Source organism: Arachis ipaensis, chromosome B7 (genome assembly GCF_059453495.1).
Source record: "Arachis ipaensis isolate K30076 ecotype BB chromosome B7, ASM5945349v1, whole genome shotgun sequence".
In the NCBI taxonomy this organism is placed as follows: Eukaryota; Viridiplantae; Streptophyta; class Magnoliopsida; order Fabales; family Fabaceae; genus Arachis; species Arachis ipaensis.
This window is the reverse complement of record NC_142442.1, coordinates 88,053,162-88,076,184: the sequence shown is the minus strand read 5'-3', so window position 1 is coordinate 88,076,184 and position 23,023 is coordinate 88,053,162. Positions and strand designations below refer to the sequence as shown.

The following is a 23,023-nucleotide window of genomic DNA, read 5'->3' as shown; positions in this document are numbered from 1 at the left end:
ACAGGAGAAGTCGGACCAACGAAAACTACAACTTGGACCGACAAGAGAAGTCGGACCAACAAAACTACTTCTTAGACCGACAAGAGAAATCGGACCAAAGAAAGCTAAAGAAGGACCGGCAAGAAAGTCGAACCAAAAAGAAACAAGCGCTAAAAGGGAAATAGCTTTATCCAATAAGCCACCTGACAAGGCTAACAAAATTGTTCAAGACTAACTAAAAAGGTTTCGCCAGGAACACTGAGAGTTGTCAAATGAAAGTCGTCCTACCTCAACCAAAAAGGAGACACCACAGACAAGACGAGAGAAGGCCGAAAAGACCTCTCAAACAAATTATGCAAAAGATCGACATGATAGCATCGGTCAACTACAAATAAACATGGAAAAGGACAACATAAGAGAAGCCGGTCATGGATTGACACTTAAAAATAGCTCAAAGAGGCTGAGCAACAAGGCCTCAACATTCTCAAAGCGCATAAAAAAGTGCAAACAAGCATGACATAAAATACCAAGCTTCAGGGTCAGACCCAAAAAAGCTTAGAAGCTACTCGATTGCGTTTGTTTTAATGGGTTGCTAAAAGCAACCAAAAAGAGTGTCATCAAAGGATACTAACTACAAAATAAAAAGTTAAAAGCCCACAAGCCGGGCCAACTACACAGATATCCAAAAACTACAGATCAGAAGACTTTTTAATAGCATCAGGAGAAGGAGGGCGAGCCTGGAGAGGAACAGCATCCACAGTACCATCGTCCCGGTTTAAGATCTGGCAGTCAGGATCAGAAACAGGAGGGCCGACCTCAGCAGGAGGAATAGTAGGAGCCGACACCTTGGCAGAAGGAACAGGGAGAGGTTCAACATCATCATCATCCTCATCATCAGGGACAACCTTACCATCCCTGACGACATTCTCCAGGCTGAAGAGAGTGAGGTCAGCCTCGGGAGCAATAATCCGAACCTGCTCCTTCAGGTTCTCGTAAGCAGCAGTCACACTGCTAACGAGATGACCTTGGAGCTTAGAGTAATCAGCTCGGGCATTCTCCAACTCCTCCCTCAGGCGTACCACCTCCCCATAAGATGTCACATAACTGTCCTTATGTCTCATAGCCGTATCCTCGGCCAGCCTCACCGAAGCTGCCAGAGAGAGGGAACTCGCCTTCTCATTCTCCAGATCCTTCTCCAACTTGGCTACCTTTACCTCAAGCTCCTCCTTCAGGCCCTTCATCCGGTCGAACTCCTGTTTAGCCTCCTCCATAAATTCCTTAGTGGCATGGAGAGGAAGATTCTGAGCAGTTCGGTACAAGGCAGCCCCCATGTATGCCATTTTAACACTGTTTTGGGTCATAAAATCCAGATGGCGAAGGATTGACACATCATCCATGGGGAGGGTACCGTAGGGACCAATCTGCTGATCTACAAATTCGATTGCATTAAAATCAGGGGCGTCAAGGTTGAAGACATCAATTGTTTTTTGTTTCTTATTGGGAGGAGCACCAGAAGTAGCAGCTGAAGACTGTGGAGGCTCGGCCAGACGAACCCGAGGAGTCGGGATAACTTTCCTCGGCCCTGAAGAACTCGGCACGGGCGGCTTCACTTGCACTTGGGAAGATCCCTCCCCGGCTGCCTTGGCCAAGATGTTTTGAGCAGCAGCAGCCTTCTTCGCCTTCTTATAGGCCTTCATGGAATCATTATTTTTCGACATCTCTTAAAGAACAGAATCAACCATAACGACAAGTTACAACACAAGAAAAGAAAAGCTCAGAAAGCAAGTATAAAAACAAATCAGACAGTACCCAAAGCAGTTCGAACCAAAGACGGATCACTCAAGAATCTTTTTGTATCCAGATGGGGTGGTTTCCCCCATAAATCCTCAAGAACAACCACAAAAGTCCGCTCAACCTCATTAAGCATCTCCCATGTATAACGTGGCACTCTCACATTCTTTTGCTACTCTAGAGGAAAAGCAGGCTCATCATTTTCATCAAGAAAAAAGGGGCGGACCCCCTCAATAGCACGGACACAGAAGAAATAGTTCTTAAAATCTTTAAAAGACTCATCATACATGGCAAAAACTTTATGCCCCTGGGCCGACCTGAAAGAAACCCAGGAAGCTTTCTTTTTGGAGGAACCTTCGGGCTTGGCCGAGACGAAAAGATAAAGGAAAAGAGTTTCAGAAGGTGCTATGCCTAACTCTTGGCAAAGCAGTTGGAATATTTTGATAAAACCCCAAGAATTCGGATGAAGCTGGGATGGAGCAATGTTACATAACCACAACAGGTCGGTTTCAAAAGGAGTAAAAGGAAAAGTAACGTCTAACTGGCTGAAGAAGTATTCATAAGCGTAAACCCTAAGGGAGTCTAGCCAAGGGAGTCCAGCCAAATGGAAAAGTAATGTTACATATCCACGATAGAGACACACATTAGGACAAGGGAGTCCAGCCAATCAGACATCCCCTCAGGAATTTTGGAAGACACCTCTACAATGTTATTGCGAGAAGACATGACGCCGACTAATTCTACAAATAAGAAAAGAAGATTGGATTACTAAAAAACATCTCGGACGAGGGGCAAAACAACTCGACAAAAATGACACAGGCAAACACATAGGAAAGGAAAACCCTAAGACTCAAAACCAAAGTCCTGGGGCATCCTTTGGAGGCAGAAACAAGGTAAGGTTTTAGGAAATTCCTACAGCTTACGAAGGTCACAAATAAATGCAAAGGAAGCAAAAACACAAAAAGCCACTATCTTTCTACAGTTTCACCAAACAAAAGGGCATAGCAAAAAAGCCGAAAGCAGGAAAATCGTCAAAGATACAACCTTTTTTCAGAAATCATCATTTCAAATACAACCATCAAAAGCACAAGCGGAAGCGACGGCAACATGCAAAACTCTAAAGGCATCAAGCAGCAAAGAAAGTCAAAGAAATCACACAAAAAGACGAAGAAATCTCAGAATACACAACAATCAGGCACAGTAAAACAGAAAAATCCAAACTTTCTCCAAATCAGACTTTCTCTAAATCAGACAAGAAAATGACGCAGAAGAAAGGGAAGGAGAAAACCAACCTGGAACAAAAGAAAAGCTGCAAAAACTGAAGACGGGAAAATGGAATCAACCCAGAGAATCGCCAAATGACGCTATCACGCAAGGAAAGACAGAACGATGCGGATGAAAACAGAAAGTGAGAGAGTGAAGGAAGAAGTTACGAAGGAGAGAAACCATTTTTTGATCGAAAGATTCAAAATAAAAACCAAGGGAAACGGGCAATTAAAGATAATTAATGAAGGTATTTAAAGCTTCGCATATTCCCAAAGTCAAAATATTAAATGCAAAAGCGCGCGCTTTCAGAAGAAGCGAAAGAAGAAACGTTCCACATTCAAAAAGACTCTACAAAGAAAGGAATCGACAAAATGCTTGAGTTCGGCTTCACTAAAAAGGACCGAAGCCAAGGATTCGACTTCAACAAGAAAGACCGAGCTCAAGCAGGGGCACTGTTCATACCCCGGGTCGAGCTATCCGACCTGGGATGATCGGCGACAAAGCGACCGACCTCTTTAGGTTAGACTATCCTACCTCTTCTCAAAAAGAGCTCGGCCAAATCGACAGGAAGGCCCAAGAAGGCCCAAACAGAGGAACACGACCCAAATCTAAAGGCCGTCCAAGCCTATAGAGATAAGCGCGGTTTCCTTAAAGATAAGCTGACCTCAACTCAAAGATAAAGATAAGATAAGATAACTAACTTATCTTATTTAGAAAGGTCACTCTACAACCACTATAAATACACTGGAGCACCCAGGTATAACTCATACTCTGATTCTACATAAAACCTGCTTAATACCCGTGCTAACTTAAGCATCGAAGTCTCTTGCAGGTACCCCCCACCCTCCGGTGACCAAGAATCAGCAGTGCAGCCAGTCCAACAAGTCGGGCGCGGCGGCTCCGGCCACCATCAACAAGTCGGACACAACAGCTCCGACCAGCACAGAAGATCTCAACCGAGATCGACCTCCAGTTTCAGGTAAACCTTGGAACAATCCTTCATTAGAAACTTGGAGGTACAGGTTAGTCAACTGAGCAAGAGGATCCCTGAGATCCCTCCTGACACTCTTCCCAATAATACTGAGGTTCATCCTAGATAAGAGTGCAAGGCCATAACCTTGGAGGTTGAGGCCGAATTGGAGGAGAATGGAAAGGCATTAAACGCCAGTGAAGAAGCCTTCACTAGGCGTTCAATGCCCACCAGCCTAGGGAAGCTGGCGTTGAACGCCAGCAAGGACATCCATGCTGGGCATTCAACACCCAGAATGCTAGAGGGACTGGCATTCAACGCCAGTCAGGGTGGACAACAAGGGTGTTCAACGCCCAATAAGCTGACAGAATTGGCGTTGAATGCCAGTGAAAGCACACCCCTTGAAAGCTTAAAGCCCACTCAAGAACCCTCTATCTCAGAACCAAAGGAAACCAAAAAGACCATTGGGGTTCCTTTGATTGCACTTTTGTAGTGTATGAGTTCTGATGACTATTCTTTCTCAAGTGAGGATGAAGATATTAGGGAAGAGCACGTTGCTCGATACCTAGGAGCTCTAGTGAACCTGAATGCCAAGGTATTTAGTACAAAGCCTCTGGAGGAAGGACCTCCACTGCTCACCAAAGAACTCCATGCTTTGGTTCAGCTAGACCTACCTCAGAAGCTTCCAGACCCTGTACGCTTTTTGATTCCTTGCACCATAGGCAACATGACCTTTGATAAGGCTCTATGTGACCTAAGGTCAAGCATTAACCTCATGCTACTCTCTTTAATGGAGAAGTTGAGCATACTTGAGGTACAAGCTACACACGTCTCTTTAGAGATGGCAGACAAGACCATGAAGAAGCCATATGGCCTGGTAGAGGATGTCTTGGTCAAATTTGAAAACCACTACATTCCTGCAAACTTCATAGTCTTGGACATAGGAAAGGATGAGGATGACTGTGTCATCCTTGGAAGACCTTTTCTAGCCACAGCCATTGCTATCATTGATGTGGCTAAGGGAGAACTAACCCTAAAGTTAGATGAGGACTACATCTTATTCAAGATGCCTCATCCTAGCTCTCCCTCTAAAAAAGAGATAACAGTGCAACACCTAGTGTGCCAAACCTCTCTTTCTGTGCAGAGCTCTACAGAGCCCACGGACATCAATTCTAAGTTTGGTGTTGGGCAGCCCTCAACAAGCTCTAAGAACAAAGGTACTAAAAAGAAAGTACCTAAAGGCTGGAAGAACAAGAAAGTTCCTACTGAAGGCCTCCCACCTAGCATGAGAGTTATCTTCACTAAGAAGCCAGCCTTACCACATACAGTGAGCCGTGTTCTATCTCTAGAGCATGTAGAGCTCATTCATGAGAGACAGGAAGAAAATTCACTGTAAGGGGCAAAACTCTGAGCCCATACTAATCTCCTTAAGGAGCTAAATGTCAAACTAGTGACTTTAAAAGAGTTCTTGTTGGGAGGCAACCCATCTTTACTCAACCATTTTATTTTTATTTTATTTTTCTTTCAGTTGTCAGAGTCATGATCATGTGCATCAGTAAAGAGACAGGATTCACAGTAGTGAAAACAGAACACTCCAAGTAGAGTGTTAAAGTTAAACGCCAGCCAGGAAGCCCTGCTGGGCATTCAACGCCCCAAGAGGGGAGCACTGCTGGCGTTGAACGCCAGCCAGGGAGCAGCCCCTGGATGTTCAAACGCTAGTGCCAAAAAGCAGGAAATCTGGAATTCCCTAGCCTCTCAGAACCAAGAAGTCCCACGAAATCTCCACCTACCCCACCTTCTTCTTCCCCATTGGTCATATTTGCTCGAGGACGAGCAAAACTCTTAAGTTTGGTGTTGCAAAAGCTTTGCTTTGTGACTTCTACCACTCTTAAGTATAGAAGAGGAGGATGGAGTAAACTAGAGAGCATTCACATGAACATGTGAAGATGCCTCAACAATGACAAAAGAGTGACATCGAAGAGATCAAGCACTACATTGGATCATCAAGGAGGAGCATTAGCCACCATCATTCAGGTGGATTCATTCTCTTTTACTCCTTTCCTGTTATTTTTCTATTTTTTGTCTGTCTGTTTATTTGTTTTCTTGTTCTAAGTTGCATGATCATTTGTATTTGATGTCTTAAAGTTGTAAAATATTCCATATATCTCTCATCTTGCTTAAAAGAAAATTTTTATTTAGAAAGAACTGAGAGATAGATGAATTTCAAGTTTAAAATAAGATTAGTTTAATTAGTTTGATCTGGTGTCATTTGCTTTTATTTTCTGAATGTATGAAATAAACAGTGCATATTTGAAGTTGTGATTTATGAATGTTGGCTCTTGAAAGAATGATGATGAAAGTGAAATATTATTGATGATCTGAAAAATATAAAAATTGATTCTTGAAGCAAGAAAAAGCAGCAAAAAGAAAAAGAAAAAGCTTGCATGAAAAAAAATAGTTGCAAAAAATAAAAGAAAAAAAAAACAAGTAGAAAAAGCCAATAACCCTTTAAACCAAAAGGCAAGGGTAAAAGGGACCAAGGCTTTGAGCATCAGTGGTTAGGAGGGCCCAAAGGAATAAAATCCTAGCCTAAGCGGCTCAATCTAAGCTGTCCCTAACCATGTGCTTGTGGCATGGAAGTGTCAAGTGAAAAGTTTGAGACTGAGCGGTTAAAGTCGCTGTCCAAAGAAAAAATAGTGTGCTTAAGAACTCTGGACACCTCTATCTGGGGACTCTAGCAAAGTTGAGTCACAATCTGAAAAGGTTCACCCAGGTAAAATGTCTGTGGCATGAATGTATCTGGTGGTAATCCTGGAAAACAGAGTGCTTAGGGTCACGGCCAAGACTTAAAAAGCTATGTTCAAGAATAAAAATAAGCTTAACTAGGAAAGTAAATAATATCATCTAGATTCTAAGTTCCTAAGGATACCAATATCTCTGAGTTTCAATGGATCGTGAGATTCTAAAACTGTTCAGAAGCAAAAAGCAACTAAGTCCCTCTCATCTGATTTTAACTAAGCTTCATTTAAAACTTAGAAATTTATTTTATCTTAATTTTTTTTCCTACTGTGCTTTTAGTTTCTTGGGGACAAGCAACGATTTAAGTTTGGTGTTGTGATGAGCAGATATTTTATACGCTTCATATTTTTGGATTCTACTATGAGTTTTTGTGTTTTTTGGAAATTTCAGGTAATTTCTTGCTGAAATTGAGGAGCTGGAGCAGAAGTCTAATTCAGGGATAGAGAAAGTACTGCAGATGCTGTCCAAATCTGACCTATCTACATTCGGAAGAGCCTTTCTGAAGCTACAGAAGTCCAAATTGAGCGCTCTCAACGGATATGGAAAGCTGACTTTTAGAGCTTTCCAGAAATATATAATAGTCTATACGTTGCTTCGGATTAGAAGACCCAAAACTGGCATCCAACGCCAGCTTCTTGCCTCCTTCCAGGCGTCCAGTGCCCAAAGAGCAGAGCCCAACGTCCAAAGGCCCAGAGAGGACCTTCTAGCAGGCATTCCACGCCCAAGAGACCTCAATGCACGTGGATCTCATCAAAGCTCAGCCCAAACACTCACCAAGTGGGCCCCAGAGGTAGATTTTAGCACTAAATAGATTGTTTTACCCTTACTAGAAATCTGTTCAGTATTTAAGGGATTAACTTTATGTAATTTGAAGTTTGGACCTTTTTTCACACTCTTCATGTTTTTACGTCAGTATGAGTTTCTAAAACTCTTAGGTTGAGTGGAGGAGCCCTGTTGAGTCCTATGAATTAATAAAAGTATTACTGTTTCTTCTTCAATCCGTGCTTGATCTATCTTTAATATGTATATCCCGATCTTCATCGTGATGAATAGGGTGATCTGATAAGTTGGCTCTATTCATCAGATTAAGTTGAACGTGCCTGACAAACACCCACGTCTACTTGGGTTCGTGTGAGTACATAGGAGAAAAGCACGAGCCAACAGCTATGGTTATACATCTTTCAGATGGTTAATCCACGATTTCGTTGGGGACTTCTCGAGACACCAATTCAGCCGATCTCTAGGGAGATTAGGGTCTCCGTGGTACAGGCTAGAATCCAAAGAAGCAGCGTTCTCTGATTCGGGAGATTCGACCTTGTCTGTGGTGTTTTGAGTAGGATCGCCAAGAGAATGGACTGCTACACGCTTCACCCTTCGTCAGATTGAGTAACCACGGCCAAAGGCCACGGCCGTGTTCAATCTGTAGCAGAAGAGATCAATGACCATGGGCAATGGCTTTGATCACTTACAGCCTACCACAGAAGAAGATCATTCACAAGCAAAGAAGACAGTAGTACCAAAGTTACTTCAGAAAGACAAAGCAACTCCAACTCTTAACTCTATTCCTATCCCTGAAACTCTTGTTTTACAAATACAAATTATGAATAGTTTCCTCTATCCAACAACCTTCTGAGTCTGCCTGACAAAGACCTACAAGACAACCATAGCTTGCTTCAAGCCACAATCCTCGTGGGATCGACCCTGGCTCGCTCAGGTATTACTTGGACGACCCAGTGCACTTGCTAGTAATGCTGCTGTTGTACGAAATAGTGTGGATTTTGTGTACACATGCACCAGTGGTTGATATGGATTAGGATCATATAGAGGTATTTGGTGGTAAGATGGGGGCTTGTGGGTATGGTGGTTGAGGACAATATTGAGGAGGTAGTTGGTAGGTGTATGGTGGTTGGGGTTTAAAACCATAAGGATGCCTACCATATCCATTAGATTGGTATGCTTTATGGGGTGGATTGTGATCATAGTAGACCGGCGAAGGTTGTTGCCATTAAGGTCATCCAAAAGAACGTGGTTCATTGATGCACGAAATTGACTCTGCAATATTCACACAGATAGACCGGCAAGTGCGTCGGGTCGTCCAAGTAATACCTCAGGTGAGTGACGGTCGATCCCATGGAGATTGTTGGATTGAACAAGCAATGGCTACCTTGTAGGTCTTAGTCAGGCGGATAGAAAATATAGTTGTCGTGAAAATTGGTGTGAAATCAATGATAAGAGAACGGTTGAGGCTTCGGAGATACTTCCTCCTTCTAGATCAACTTTTCTCACTATCTACTTCAACTTCTGATGATTCATTCCATGGAAGGCTGTATGTGACTAATGTCAGGTCAGTGGTCATTAATCTCCTCTGCTTCAGATCAAATTCCAGGTCAGTGGTCATCCAATCTAAACGAGGGTGAAGCTCTAGCAGTCCATTCCCTTAGCGATCCTACTCAAAGTGCTACAGAGAAGGTCGAATCTTCCGGATCAGAAAAAGCTACTCCTTGATTTTAGCCTATACCATAAAGGCCCTAATCGCCCCCGTATCTTGGCTGAACTGATCTCTCCAAGTCCCCAACGAAATCGTGGATTAGCCGTCTAAGAGATGTATAATCAAGCTTTTGGTTCAATACTATCCCATCAAGGACTCGCAAGAACCCATGTAGAATAGAGATGATGGTCAAGTTACACTCCCAATTCATTAGGATGAAGAACGAAGATACATCTTAGAATAGAATCAAGCATAGATTGAAATAGAACAATGATATTATTAATCCATAAAAGTCAGCAGAGCTCCTAACCTTAACCTAGGAGGTTAGTGACTCATAGCTTACAGAAAAGTAATGAAAGGTTTGAATGGGCAAAGATGAGGTAGAAGATCCTAAACATAGGTGATATTCTCCTATATATACTAATCTAATAACTAAGGATTACAGAAATAGGATAAACTAGGTTGATAGTGCGAAAATCCACTTCTGGGGCCCACTTGGTGAGTGTTTGGGCTGAGTTAAGGGTGACTCCGCGAGCTAGTACCCTTCTTGGGTGTTGAACGCCAGCTTTGGACTCCTTTTTGGGTGTTGGATGCCAGCTGCTCCCTTTTTGGCGTCCAACGCCAGGAAGAGGGTAAAGTGCTGGCGTTGAATGCCAGTTTTGGACCTTCATTTCCAGAGCAAAGTATGGACTATTATATATTGCTGGAAAGCCCTGGATGTTAGCTTTCCAATGCTTTTGAGAGTGCGCCATATGGACTTCTGTAGCTCAAAAAATGCTCCTTTGCACGGAGGTCAGAATCCGACAACATCTGCAGTCCTTTCTCTGTCTCTGAATTAGGCTTTTCCAAAGCTCCTCAATTTCAGCCAAAAAATACCTGAAATAATCATAAAATGCAACAACTCAAAGTAGAATCCAAAAATGTAAATTTTTCACTAAAACCTATGAAAATATAATAAAACTTAAACAAAACATAATAAAAACTATATGAAAATGATGCCAAAAAGCTTATAAAATATCTGCTCATCCGAACACCAAACTTAAACTGTTGCTTATCCCTAAGCAACCAAAAACAAGTAGGATTAAAAAGAAATAGAAGGATACGATAAATCTCATAGTTTTCTATGAAGCTCAGTTTCAATTAGATGAGCGGGGCTAGTAACTATTTACTTCTGAATAGTTTTGGCATCTCACTTTCCTTTGAAGCTCAGAAGTATTGGCATCTTTAGGAACTCAGAATCCGGATGATATTACTGACTCTCCTAGTTTAGTTCTTTTTTATTCTTGAACACAGCTTCTTTTGAGCCTTGGCCGTGACCCTATGCGCTTTGTTTTCCAATATTACCACCGGATACATAAACGCCACAGACACTTAACTAGGTGAATCCTTTCGGATTGTAATTCAGCTTTGCTAGAATTCCCAAATAGTGGTGTCCAGAATTTTTAAGCACACTTTTTTACTTTGGATCACGACTTTAACTACTCAGTTTCAAGCTTTTCACATGGCACCTTCACACCACAAGCATATTGTTAGGGAAGTAACTCATTTGAACTTTTAGGCCCAGATTTTGTTTCTTTAGACCCTCCTAACCATTAATGCTCAAAGACTTGGACCCTCTCTCTTGCCTTTTGGTTTAAAGAGCTATTGGCTTTTTTTTTTCTTTTTTTTCTTTTTTTTTTGCTTCTTTCTTTTTTTTTTCTTTCTTTTTGCTGCTTTTTCTTGCTTCAAGAATCAATTTTTGGATTTTTCAGATTACCAATAATACTTCACCTTTTTCATCATTCTTTCAAGAGCCAACATTCTTAACTCTAACATCAAATATGCACCATTCATTCATGCATCCAGAAAGTAAAAGTAATGCCACCACATCAAGTAATTGGACTATTTATATAACTCGAGTTCATGCATCTTACTATTCTTTTTTAAGTAAAATGTTTTCTTTTAAGTATGTTGAGAGATATATGGAATATTTCATAGCCTTAAGACATGAATAAAGATGATCATACACTACAAACAGACAATAAGACAAAATACATGGAAAACAGAAAAATAACATAAGCAAGGGGATTAAGGGAACGGGACTACCTTATTGACGGGGGCTACTACTCCCTCTAGTGGATCCAATAGAGCATTTTGAGCTCCTCTATGTCTCGCCCTTGCCTCTGTTGCTCCTCCCTTATAGCTCTTTGATCTTCTCTTATTTCATGAAGGATAGTGGCGTGGTCTTGATGTTCCAACCTCAGTTGCTCCACGTTTGAGCTTAGCTCCCCTATTGAGGTGTTTAGTTGATCCCAATAGTTTTGGGAAGAAAATTACATCCCTTGAGGCATCCCAGGGATTTCTTGTTGAGGAGGCTCTATATGCTCTTGTTGAGGTAAATGTGTAGGCTTTCTAATATGCTTCATCCTTCTTTTAGTGATGGGATTGTCCTCTTCAATGAGGATGTCTCCTTCTATGAAAATTCTGGCTGAATTGCATAAGTGACATATGAGGTGAGGGACGCGGAGGCAAGTGCCTTTCCCTTCCCCTTCTTTGAGGATTCACCAGTCTTTGGTGCCATACTTAGGAGTGGTAGAAGTCAAAAGAAAAGCTTTTGCAACACCAAACTTAAGAGTTTTGCTTGTCCTCGAGAAAATATGAACAACGGGGAAGAAGATAGTAGAAGAAAAAGAAAGAGGTAGAGATAGAGGGAAGGAAGGAATGGGGTGAATGATAGGTGGGGTAGGTGTAGAATCTGTGGGACCCACTGATCCTGAGAGGCTAGGGAATTTGAATTTCCTGCCCCTTGTGGGCGTTAAATGCCCAGCCTCTCCTCCCTGGCTGGCGTTCAATGCCGGCTTCTTGCTCTATATAGGGTATTAGATGCCCATATGGACCTCCTTCTTGGCGTTCAACGCCAGGTCTCTGCCCCCTGGCTGGCGTTGAACGCCAACTTCTTGCTCCATTATGGGCATTGAATGCCTTCTAGAGACTCCTCCCATGGCTTTCAACGCCAGCTTCCTCACCCATTGGGGGCATTGAACGCCCCCCTTGCCTCCTTGTCTGGAGTTCAATGCCAGCAAGGGGTCTACTACAGGGTGTTCTGTTTCCATCTCTGAATGTCTCTATCTCTATTCTAACTACTGCACATGATCATAAACATTAAAAAGCAAGGAAAAAATAAAGGAATTAAACCCAAATGAACTCAAATGAAAATAAACAAAAAATAAAAGTACTCTACTCATGATTGGGTTGCCTCCCAACAAGCGCTTCTTTACCGTCATTAGCTTGACAGACAGCTCCTTTCAAGGAGGAAGGTATAAATGATTAAATTCTTACTCCTTATTGGGAGCGTCCTTCCTGTGCTCTCATGGATTAGCTTAATACACTCAAGAGACAGAATCTTGTTCACTGCATGAGGCAGGGTTGGGCTTGCAGCAATATGTTGGTGTCTATTTGTGCCATTTCCCTCTTCCATGGTGAATACTATGATGAGATAAGTGAATACTACCATCTTCTATGGTGAGAAGCCTTCAGTAGGGATCTTTTTGGTCCTCCATCCCCTAGGCATCTTTCTCTTAGGACCTTCTTCCTTGGTTGATAGTGCACACTCGATACCAAACTTACGTTTGGTAGTAACAGGGTTGAATTGGTTCCATCCAAGGGAGGAGGCTTGATGCTGAATCCTTTATGCAAGTGCCTCCCTTGTCTTGGGGTAATGGAGGCTTAAGAACCTCACCATCCAGTCTTCATACAACCTCAGTCCCTTCTCTCCTTGCTCAACATCTATCAGGACTCTTTTAGTGGCCAAGAGTAAGGTTCCGAGAATGATGTAGTCATTCGTATCCTCTCCCATGTCAAAGCCTGCAGGGAAGAAGAGCTCTCCAACCTTTACCAATACGTTCTCCAATGGCTCGTGTGCTTGCCTCAAAGACTGGTCATTCATTTGTAGGGTAACCCTTGTTGCTTGCTGATAAACCCCAATTTTGTGGTTTATCTTGTGCTTATTTTGGGGAATTTTATCACCTTTTCCCACATTTATTCAATGAAATAGCATGGTTTTGCAATTCTCCCTTGATTTGTGCTTAAATGTGAAAACATGCTTTTTAGGCCTTAAAATAGCTAAATTTAACTCACTTTAATTCCATTCGATACCTTGATATGTTTGTTGAGTGATTTCAGGTTTATAAGGCAAGTATTAGATGGAAGGAATGAAGAAAAAGCATGCAAAGTGGGAGAACTCATGAAGAAATGAAGGAACCGAAAAGCTGTCAAGCCCGACCTCCTGGAACTCAATTGACCATAACTTGAGCTACAGAGGTCCAAATGAGGCGGTTCTAGTTGAGTTGGAAAGCTCACATCCGGGGCTTCGAAATAATATAAAATTTGCCATATGTTGCCTGACACATAGGGGCACGCACGCACCATGTACGCGCGTGCGCCGATGGAGCACGTGGGTCCACTTTAGTGAAATTGCCCCCAACGATTTCTGAAGCATTTTGGGCCCAATCCAACTCATTTCTAATGCTATTGAATCCAAGGATTGAAAGAGGAATGAACAAAGTAGTCATAGTTTAGTCTTCATCATGTTTTAGGGTAGAATTCTAGAGAGAGAAGCTCTCTCTTCTCTCTAGAATTTAGGGTTTTTAGTTTTAATTTTCTTAAATCCAACTTTTAATTCTTGTTTTAATTTAGTTTCCCCTTTTAATTTCTTGTTGTTATATCTCTACTCTTCTAGTTTTAATTGTCATTTCCTTTATTTTGTTACTTTTATGTTGATGAACCATTGTTGGATCTAATTTTCTTTAATGCAATTTTATGTTCTATGCTTGTTTTATGTTGATCTTGATTGCTATTGTTGATTTCTTGTTTCCTTACAATTTGTAGTTGGTAGATTTTACTATTCTTGCTCATTTACCATGCTTTCCCTTTGTACCCACCAAGTGTTTGACAAAATGCTTGGTTGGGCTTTAGAGTAGATTTTGAGCATTCTTGGCTTGGAAAGAGTAATTGGGCAATCTTGAGTCATGAAAACCCAACTTATGTTGGTGATCTAGAGTTGTTAGCTAATATTGTTTCCATTGATGCTAATCTTTTGCTAATTTAATTAGTAAGTTGATTAGGACTTTTGGATTGAGATTAGCTAGTCTTATTAGACTTTCTCTCATGGAAGATAATATGATACCTTCTTCCAATGTTGGAGATGACGTAATAAGATAAATTCTTGTTATTATTGTAGTATGATTGATTAGTCTTGTTTGACTTTCTCCTTATTTGTTGGAGTTGACTAAATAAGATGAATTAATCATTGCATGACTAGGATAGAAAGCCTATGATCTCAACACTTGCCATGAATGTCTCTCTTTATTAATTGCTTTCTTTAGTTGCTTGATTGATTTACTTTTCTTGTCATTTATTTTCTTGCCCCTCTTATCAAACAAAAACCCCTTGCATCTTCATAGCCAATAATCGAGCATTTCATTGCAATTCCTTGTGAGACGCCCGGAGTCTAAATACTCCGGTTAAAAATTCATTGGGGTTTGTACTTGTGACAACCAAATTTTTGATTGGGAGGATTGTTTGTTGGTGTAGAACTATACTTTACAACGAGACTTCATTCAATTGAGGAAATTCTATACCACGACAATTTTCTTAAATCAAAATGGTGCAGTTGCCGGGAAGTTGCAATGGTGTTATGTTATTGGCTATTATATATATGTTAATATGCTTCTTTGCTAGTTTTTGCTTGCTTTAGGAGTTAGTTTTTATTAGTTCTTACTAGTTTTGTTTTTATTTTCTCTTGCTATTATGAATTCTCACCACTTTGGCTATGAGTTTGGCTCAAATTATGTTGTAGGAAATGGGAGCTACAATGAGGATATGCATCAAGGATGGAACAATCAAAGGTGGGAGGAGCCTCAAAGGATTGATCACCCTTCTTGGCAACAACCCCCTCCGAATTCTTATGGGTATAACTCTCATCCTAATGCATATCAATCTAATAGATGTGGTGACCCTTATTGTGATTGTCAACAACCACCACCATATGCCTATGAACCACCCCCTCAACATGACTTTGAACCACCTTACTCACAAGCCACATACCACCAAACACCCCCATATGACCCTAATCCTTATCCACCATATCAACCACCTTATGAACCATATGAACCATACATAGAACCACCACAATCCCAACACAACTACTCTCAAGAACAACCTCCATATACACCAACTCCATACCATTACCAAGATGAACCAACTTCCAAACATGATACCTTCCTCACAAACAATGAACCTTCTCTTCCACCATCACCTCCCGATGAAGCCCCCACGCAGGAATTGAGAGATCTTGAATCTCATATCCTAAGGCAACACGAGGAGGATGAAAAGAAGCTTGCGGAGTTAAGAGCCAAGATGGCCATCCTAGTGGAAGCCGTTAGCAATATGGCCTCCTCCCGACTAAGCCTAAGCAACCAAGACACTCCCATTGACGAATGTGGAGAGGCAATTAAGGAGCATAGTGAGGGAGTGAGTTTAGACCTTCAAGGTGAAGAAGAGGAGTTGAAGCAAGGAGTGCAACAAGAGGAAGAAGTTAAGACAATTGAGCCTGAAAAAGTGGTTGAAGCCTTTGAAGAGGTTGACCAAGAGATGGATTCAATCATTAAAGAATTCTTATGTACAATTGAATCCTCTCCAATTGATTTTGGCATAGAGGGTAAAGAAGAAGATGCACAATCTCCCATGCCCTTGGTAAGCAATGAAGAAGAGATTGAATTGGAAGAGAGCTACCAAGAGGAAGAGGTTGAATTTGAAGAAGCTTGTGAAGAGGTGGAGGTAGTCAAAGAAGAGCACAAGGGAGTGGAACTTGCAAGATCATTGGGACCACCCCTTCCTAAGTCACCATCCGACACAACATTCAAGTAGGTAAAATTCTTATCCTTAAGCTTTACTTTCTCACTTGAATATGGTTTGCTTGAAAATGATGGTCAACTTAGAGCTCTTTGTGGAGTTAAGATTAAGAGAGAGTTGTGCAGTGGTTGGAAACATCACTCTAAGTTCATCATGGTTGCATGCTCAAAGTTTGATTACAAGGGATGATGTAGAACCAAATTGCATGGGTCTAGGAGAATGTTTGGATGCTCAATTGAGAATTCTAAGGTCATGCCACCCAATTGGAATCATGATGATCAATTTGAAGATGGGTGTCAAAACAAAGTGTGGGATCCCGGATCGCACAAGGAGAATCAAATTTGGGAGCATATGGTTTGTGAAAAACTCCATCAGAGCTTGAAGATATTAAAATTGAAGAATGAAGCTTATTGGAGACTCAAGCATTGGTGGATGTTCAAGGATAGCTTCAAGCACAAGCCACCTTAAGAAGAGCTCCCCATAAGTCCAACTTAAGGACAATAAACAAAAGTGCTAGGTGGGAGACACCCCACCATAGTAAATTTTTTTCATTTTTCCCTTTTGTATATATTGGTAATTAGTTTAATTTCATGTTTTGTTGAGTTTGTTAAGTATAATTGGTAGTTCAGTAGGCTAAATAAGGTTTTATGGTGTTTGGGTAGCTGTTTGGAGGTTTGGAATGCTTGATTTGGTGCAAGAAGTTGGAAAAATTTTGAAAAACAGAGTACCAACCCCGAGTGCGCGCACCTAGTGCGTACGCGTGCCTCAAGCATTTTCGAACATCCACGCAGACGCGCCATGTACGCGTACGTGATGAGCGGATAAAGGGATCCCTATACTGTGGTATAAAGGATCTCTATTATTATTATTATTATTTTTCTGTGCCTTCTTCTTTGTCATATGAGCAGGAGCAAGGATAAGAACATTCTTGTGGAAGCAGATCCAGAACCTGAAAGGACTCTGAAGAGAAAATTAAGAGAAGCTAAAATACAACAATCCAGAGATAACCTTTCAGAAATTTTCGAACAGGAAGAGGAGATGGCAGCCGAAAATAATAATAATGTAAGGAAGATGCTTGGTGACTTTACTGCACCTAATTCCAATTTACATGGAAGAAGCATCTCCATTCCTGCCATTGGAGCAAACAACTTTGAGTTGAAACCTCAATTAGTTTCTCTGATGCAGTAGAACTGCAAGTTTCATGGACTTCCATCTGAAGATCCTTTTCAGTTCTTAACTGAATTCTTGCAGATATGTGATACTGTTAAGACTAATGGAGTAGATCCTGAAGTCTACAGCCTCATGCTTTTCCCTTTTGCTGTAAGAGACAGAGCTAGATTATGGTTGGATTCTCAACCCAAAGACAGCCTGAACTCTTGGGATAAGCTGGTCACGGCTTTCTTAGCCAAGTACTTTCCTCCTCAAAAGCTGAGCAAGCTTAGAGCTGATGTTCAAACCTTCAGACAGAAAGAAGGTGAATCCCTCTATGAAGCTTGGGAAAGATACAAACAGTTGACCAAAAAGTGTCCTTCTGACATGCTTTCAGAATGGACCATCCTGGATATATTCTATGATGGTTTATCTGAGCTATCAAAGATGTCATTGGATACCTCTGCAGGTGGATCCATTCACCTAAAGAAAACGCCTGCAGAAGCTCAAGAACTCATTGACATGGTTGCTAATAACCAGTTCATGTACACTTCTGAAAGGAATCCTGTGAGTAATGGGACGCCTATGAAGAAGGGAGTTCTTGAAGTTGATACTCTGAATGCCATATTGGCTCAGAACAAAATATTGACTCAGCAAGTCAATATGATCTCTCAGAGTCTGCATGGAATGCAAGCTGCATCCAACAGTACTCAAGAGGCATCTTCTAAAGAAGAAGCCTATGATCCTGAGAACCCTGCAATAGCAGAGGTAAATTACTTAGGTGAACCTTATGGAAACACCTATAACTCAACATGGAGAAATCATCCAAATTTCTCATGGAAGGATCAAAAGCCTCAACAAGGCTTTAATAATGGTGGAAGAAACAGGTTTAGCAATAGCAAACCTTTTCCATCATCAACTCAGCAACAGACAGAAAACTCTGAACAAAATGCTTCTAATTTAGCCAATCTAGTCTCTGATCTATCTAAGGCCACTGTAAGTTTCATGAATGAAACAAGGTCTTCCATTAGAAATCTGGAAGCACAAGTGGGCCAGCTGAGTAAAAGGATCACTGAAATCCCTCCTAGTACTCTCCCAAGCAATACAGAAGAGAACCCAAAAGGAGAGTGCAAGGCCATTGACATAAGTGCCATGGCTGAACCTGTGAGGAGAGGAGAGGACGTGAATCCCAAGGAGGAAGACCTCCTGGGACGTCCAGTGGTCAATAAGGAGCTTCCCTCTGGGGAATCAAAGGACTCTGAGGCTCATCTAGAGACTATAGAGATCCCATTGAACCTCCTAATGCCCTTCATGAGCTCTGATGAGTATTCCTCTTCTGAAGAGAATGAGGATGTCACTGAAGAGCAAACTGCCAAGTTTCTTGGTGCAATCATGAAGCTGAATGCCAAATTGTTTGGCATTGATGCTTGGGAAGTTGAACCTCCCTTGTTCATCAATGAACTAAGTGATCTGGATCAACTGACATTGCCTCAGGAGAGACAGGATCCTGGAAAGTTCATAATACCCTGTACCATAGGCACCATGATCTTTAAGGCTCTGTGTGACCTTGGTTCAGGAATAAACCTCATGCCCCTCTCTGTAAAAGAGAAACTGGGAATCTATGGGGTGCAAGCTGCTAAAATCTCACTAGAGATGGCAGACAGCTCAAGAAGACAGGCTTATGGACAAGTAGAAGATGTATTAGTAAAGGTTGAGGGCTTTTACATACCTACTGATTTCATAGTCCTGGATACTGGAAAGGAAGAGGATGAATCCATCATCCTAGGAAGACCTTTCCTGGCCACAGCAAGAGCTGTGATTGATGTTGACAGAGGTGTAATAGTCCTTCAATGGAATGAGAACTCCCTTGTATTCAAAACTCAAGGATCTCCCTCTGCAACCATGGAGAGGAAGCAGAAAAAGCTTCTCTCCAAGCAGAGTCAACCAGAGCCCCCACAGTCAAACTCTAAGTTTGGTGTTGGGAGGCCACAACCAAACTCTAAGTTTGGTGTTGAACTCCCATATCCAAACTCTAAGTTTGGTGTTGGAAAGTCTCAACAAAGCTCTGCACATCTGTGAGGCTCCATGAGAGCCCACTGTCAAGCTATTGACATTAAAGAAGCGCTTGTTGGGAGGCAACCCAATGTTTATTTATCTAACTCTATTATTATTGTTTTTCATGTTTTCTTAGGTTCATGATCATGTGGAGTCACAAAATAAATATAAAAATTGAAAATAGAATCAAAAACAGCAGAAGAAAAATCACACCCTGGAGGAGCATCTGTCTGGCGTTCAGCGCCAGAACAGAGCATGGTTCTGGCGCTGAACGCCCAAAATGGGCAGCTTCTGGGCGCTGAATGCCAGAACAGGCATGGTTCTGGCGTTCAACGCCAGAAATGGCACACAGATGGGCGTTGAACGCCCAAAATGGCCACCAATCTGGCGCTGAACGCCCAGAGTTGGGTACAAAGGCATTTTTACATGCCTAATGGGTGCAGGGATGTAAATCCTTGAACACCTCAGGATCTGTGGACCCCACAGGATCCACTCAGGATCTGTGGACCCCACAGGATCCCAAACTACCTCCACTCACTTCTTCTCACCACTCTCTTTCACACAACCCCATAAACACTCTTCCCCAAAAACCCTTCACCAATCACCTCAAACTCTCTACCCCATCACCTCTTCACCACTCACATCCACCCACTCTTCCCCATAAACCTACCTCATAAACTCCACCTACCATCAAAATTCAAAACCAATTTCCCACCCAAACCCACCCATATGGCCGAACCTTAACCCCCCCTCCCTTCCCTATATAAAGACCTCCATTCTTCATCAAATTCACACAACACACCCCTCTACACTCTCCTTGGCCGAAACCACATCTCCCTCTCCCTCTCCATATTTCTTCTTCTTCTTCTATTCTTTTGTTTATTGCTCGAGGGCGAGCAATATTCTAAGTTTGGTGTGGTAAAAGCATAGCTTTTTTGTTTTTCCATTACCATTGATGGCACCCAAGACCGGAGAATCCTCTAGAAGAGGGAAAGGGAAGACAAAAGCTTCCACATCCGAGTCATGGGAGATGGAAAGATTCATCTCTAAAGCCCATCAAAACCACTTCTATGATGTTGTGGCCAAGAAGAAGGTGATCCCTGAGGTCCCTTTTAAACTCAAAAGAAATGAGTATCCGGAGATCCGACATGAAATTCAAAGAAGAGGTTGGGAAGTTCTAACAAATCCCATCCAACAAGTCGGCATCCTAATGGTTCAAGAGTTCTATGCCAATGCATGGATCCCCAAGAACCATGATCAAAGTAAGAACCCGGATCCAAAGAACTATGTTACAATGGTTCGGGGGAAATACTTAGATTTTAGTCCGGAGAATGTGAGGTTGGCGTTCAACTTGCCATACATGGAAGAGAACGCACGCCCCTACAGAAGGAGAGTCAACTTTGATCAAAGGTTGGACCAAGTCCTTATGGACATATGTGTAGAAGGAGCTCAATGGAAGATTGACTCCAAAGGCAAGCCGGTTCAACTAAGAAGATTGGACCTCAAGCCTGTAGCTAGAGGATGGTTGGAGTTTATTCAATGCTCAATTATTCCCACTAGCAACCGGTTTGAAGTTACTATAGACCGGGCCATCATGATCCATAGCATCATGATTGGAGAAGAGGTGGAAGTTCATGAGATTATACCTCAAGAACTCTACAAGGTGGCTGACAAGTCCTCCACCATGGCAAGATTAGCCTTTCCTCACCTCATTTGCCACCTATGCAATTCAGTTGGGATTGACATAGAGGGAGATATCCTCATTAAAGAGGACAAGCCCATCACTAAGAAAAAGATGGAGCAAGCAAGAGAGCCCAATCATGGAGCTCAAGAGGCGCAAGAAGCTCATTTCCATGAGATCCCGGAGATGCCTCAAATGCACTTTCCTCCACAAAATTATTGGGAGCAAATCAACACCTCCCTAGGAGAATTGAGTTCCAATATGGGACAACTAAGGGTGGAACATCAAGAACACTCCATCATGCTTCATGAAATAAGAGAAGATCAAAAAGCAATGAGGGAGGAGCAACAAAGACAAGGAAGAGACATAGAAGAGCTCAAGGACATCATTGGTTCCTCAAGAAGGAAACGCCACCATCACTAAGGTGGATTCATTCCTTGTTCTTCTTTCTTCTGTTTTTCGTTTTCTATGTTATGTGCCTATCTATGTTTGTGTCTTCACTACATGATCATTAGTAGTTAGTAACTTTGTCTTAAAGATATGAATGTCCTATGAATCCATCACCTCTCTTAAATGAAAAATGTTTTAATTCAAAAGAACAAAAAGTACATGAGTTTCGAATTTATCCTTGAACTTAGCTTAATTATATTGATGTGGTGACAATGCTTCTTGTTTTCTGAATGTATGCTTGAACAGTGCATATGTCTTTTGAAGTTGTTGTTTAAGAATGTTAAATATGTTGGCTCTTGAAAGAATGATGACTAGGAGACATGTTATTTGATAATCTGAAAAATCATAAAAATGATTCTTGAAGCAAGAAAAAGCAGCAAAAAAAAAACAAAGCTTGCAGGAAAAAAAAAAAAAGAGAAAGAGGAAAAAAATAGGCGAAAAAAAAAATAGAAAGAAAAAGAAAAAGCAAGCAGAAAAAGCCAATAACCCTTAAAACCGAAAGGCAAGGGCAAATAAAAAGGATCCCAAGGCTTTGAGCATCAGTGGATAGGAGGGCCTAAAGGAATAAAATCCTGGTCTAAGCGGCTAAACCAAGCTGTCCCTAACCATGTGCTTGTGGCGTGTAGGTGTCAAGTGAAAACTTGAGACTGAGCGGTTAAAGTCAAGGTCCAAAGCAAAAACAAAGAGTGTGCTTAAGAACCCTGGACACCTCTAATTGGGGACTTTAGCAAAGCTGAGTCACAATCTGAAAAGGTTCACCCAATTATGTGTCTGTGGCATTTATGTATCCGGTGGTATTACTGGAAAACAAAGTGCTTAGGGCCACGGCCAAGACTCATAAAGAAGCTGTGTTCAAGAATCATCATACTGAACTAGGAGAGTCAATAACACTATTCGAAATCTGAAGTTCCTATAGATGCCAATCATTCTGAACCTCAATGGATAAAGTGAGATGCCAAAACTATTCAAGAGGCAAAAAGCTATAAGTCCCGCTCATATGATTGGAGCTATGTTTCATTGATAGTTTGGAATTTATAGTATATTCTCTTCTTTTTATCCTATTTGATTTTCAGTTGCTTGGGGACAAGCAACAATTTAAGTTTGGTGTTCTGATGAGCGGATAATTTATACGCTTTTTGGCATTGTTTTTAGTATGTTTTTAGTAGGATCTAGTTACTTTTAGGGATGTTTTCATTAGTTTTTATGATAAATTCACATTTCTGGACTTTACTATGAGTTTATGTGTTTTTCTGTGATTTCAGGTATTTTCTGGCTGAAATTGAGGGACTTGAGCAGAAATCAGATTCAGAGGTTGAAGAAGGACTGCTGATGCTGTTGGATTCTGACCTCTCTGCACTCAAAGTGGATTTTCTGGAGCTACAGAACTTGAAATGGCGCGCTGTCAATTGCGTTGGAAAGTAGACATCCAGGGCTTTCCAGCAATATATAATAGTCCATACTTTGGCCAAGAATTGACGACGTAAACTGGCGTTCAACGCCAGCC

The 23,023-nt window shown here is 41.6% G+C and overlaps 1 non-coding gene across 1 annotated transcript; it reads right to left on the bottom strand.

The window, feature by feature from the left end:
- Positions 1-17,618: 17,618 nt before the first annotated feature.
- On the bottom strand, positions 17,619-17,726 carry LOC148553276 (small nucleolar RNA R71). Its single transcript, XR_015893198.1, has one exon. It is a non-coding gene; the product is annotated as a small nucleolar RNA R71 (small nucleolar RNA).
- Positions 17,727-23,023: the final 5,297 nt, after the last annotated feature.